The 2,479-nt window shown below is 51.7% G+C and overlaps 1 protein-coding gene across 1 annotated transcript in view; it reads left to right on the forward strand.

Annotated features, from left to right (window-relative positions):
- The first annotated feature begins 883 nt into the window (after window positions 1-883).
- Window positions 884-2,479, forward strand: part of ABHD2 (abhydrolase domain containing 2) — a 29,004-nt gene continuing 27,408 nt past the window's right edge. The window contains exon 1 of the mRNA XM_015815279.1: window positions 884-975. The gene's annotated coding sequence lies outside the window, so the exon portion shown is untranslated. The remainder of the gene's footprint in view (window positions 976-2,479) is intronic.

Genomic DNA, 2,479 nt, shown 5'->3' on the forward strand with positions numbered 1-2,479 from the left:
GCCCCAAAGAAGAGGGAGTCAAGCTCTTCTCCAAAGCGCCTGAAGGCAGGACAAGAAGCAACGGATGGAAACTAATCAAGGAGAGAAGCAACCTAGAACTAAGGAGAAACTTCCTGACAGTGAGAACAATTAACCAGTGGAACAACCTGCCTCCAGAAGCGGTGAATGCTCCAACACTGGAAGTTTTTAAGAAGAGACTGGACAACCATTTGTCCGAAATGGTGTAGGGTTTCCTGCCTGAGCAGGGGGTTGGACTAGATGACCTCCAAGGTCTCTTCCAACTTTATTATTATTATTATTATTATTATTATTATTATTAGGATGCGTCGGAATGGCAGCTAATGGAGCAAACTAGCAAAGAGTCGCCTTAAGCTTGCTACCAGCCCAAATAATCCAACTTCCTTCGGAATAAACTGGATTCCGATCTAGGCATTGGTGGCCAGAGAGCTTCTCCCCGACCTGGATCGTTTTTACCTCACCCGGAGGCTGACTCAAAATGGCAGCCTGAGGCGACGAGCTGAGGCTACCTTCCGCGGGGCACGTGACGTAGCCCCGCCCCGTTCTCGGGCTCCGCCTCCTCCTTCCCCTCCCCGCCGTCACTCCCCGCTCCACCAATTGCGTCACAAGGACCCAATTGCCCGCCGCCTCTTCCCAGGGTTGGGCGGGGCGTTGTGGGGAGCGGCACCGCTCTCGCGGCCTGAGAGTCCTTCTCCTCCTCCTCCTCCTCCTCCACCCAATTTCTTTTCAATCTTCGTCGCACCCGGCATCCGGGAGCCAATCCCGTGTCGCTTGGGGGCGGGGAGTGGCAGGCGCCGCCGCCAATGGAGTGACCAAGGCGTCGGCCCGCGAGTGGGAGGAGCCTCCGGCGTCGGCGGCGGCGCAAGGTGTGTGAAAGGTCGTGGCGGAGGGGGCGTCTCGATGGGAGTCGTTATCCGGCCGGGAATCGGCGGGAGCGCCGGCGTCGGGCCTGCACAGGTGAGGCGAGCAGCGGGGACGAGGGGTCGGGCAGGGGTCAATCGGTCGCCAGGCTCGAGATCCGGAGGCGCCTGTCCATCCGCGGGCCGCCTTCTCCCCCCCCCACACCTTCGTCCCCGTGGATGCGGCTGGATTATCCTCCCTCCCTCTGTCCTCCTCCAGACGGGCTGGACTACAACTCCCATCATGCCTCAGGCAGCCCGTTGGGACGCCTTGCCTTGGCATCGCCCTTGCCTGTAGTTTTCTCCCTCTCCCATTTGCATCCTGCGTGGAGTTGGGCAGGACGCGGCTTCCTCTCTTCCTCGGAGAGCTCGGGGCCCCTCGGTGGGAGGGGAGGGGGCTGGTTTTTTACCTTCACAACAACCCTGCGAGGTAGGTTGGGGAGAGAGAATGTAACTGGTCCACGAAGGGCACCTGTGAAATGGCATTTGGGGGGGGCTTGGTCACTGCACTGACTTTATTGTGGGGGGGGCGGGAGAGAGCTCCTGGGGGGGGATTCTCTCCTAACCTACCTCTCTTCCCCCCCCCCAATTTTATTTCAAGGGCATTTTAATTCGGGATTTTTGTAAAGGTGTCCAAGGAAGTCATAACATGTTCTTTCTTTTTTTTAAAGACTCTTCCAACATTTTGAATGTGATGATGATGATGATGATAATAATAATAATAATTAATAATAATAATAATAATAATATTATTATTATTATTATTATTAATAATAATAGTAATAATAATAAAGTTGGAAGGGACCTTGGCGGTCATCTAGTCCAACCCCCTGCTCAGGCAGGAAACCCTATACCATTTCAGACAAATGGCTGTCCAGTTTCTTCTTAAAAACCTCCAGTGTTGGAGCATTCACCGCTTCTGGAGGCAGGTGGTTCCACTGGTTAATTGTTCTCACTGTCAGGAAGTTTCTCCTTAGTTCTAGGTTGCTTCTCTCCTTGATCAGTTTTCATGGAGAGACTCTACAGGGTGGCTCTACAGTGGTCAAAAACAACTGGGTGGCATTGAATAATGTACAAAAAGTAAAGACTTGGGTTGGGAAGTTGGGTGCTTGAGATTCGACCTGCTCAAAGGGACAATAATCACAGAAACCTTACAGGGAAAAAAATGGGTAGGTCGGTTTGCCTTGGGCAGCAAAAAGGAGACGAAATTTGGGGCTTTCTCAAAAGGTTATGAGGAATGTCTACGAAGAGCTCTCCTGGATCAACCGAAGATCCTTCTAATCTGGGATCTAGTTTGCAGCCCTAGTGTGCTTCCTTGACAAAATTCCTGAGCAGGATATGAAGGCGATGCAACCCTCCTAATTGCTTCTCCTACCTTAATTGAGAGGTATGGAGAGAATAAGATGCATCTTGAAGATATCGGTGATTAAATTCCCCCAGAAAGAGGCAAAGAACGATAAAGCAGAGAAAACATACAGAAATTGTTGTTGTTAGTTGCGAAGTCGTGTCCGACCCATTGCGACCCCATGGACAACATATAGAAATATGTCTATATAATGGAG

The sequence above is a fragment of the Protobothrops mucrosquamatus genome, unplaced genomic scaffold (genome assembly GCF_001527695.2).
Source record: "Protobothrops mucrosquamatus isolate PMUCROS unplaced genomic scaffold, P.Mucros_1.0 scaffold334, whole genome shotgun sequence".
Taxonomy (NCBI): domain Eukaryota; kingdom Metazoa; phylum Chordata; class Lepidosauria; order Squamata; family Viperidae; genus Protobothrops; species Protobothrops mucrosquamatus.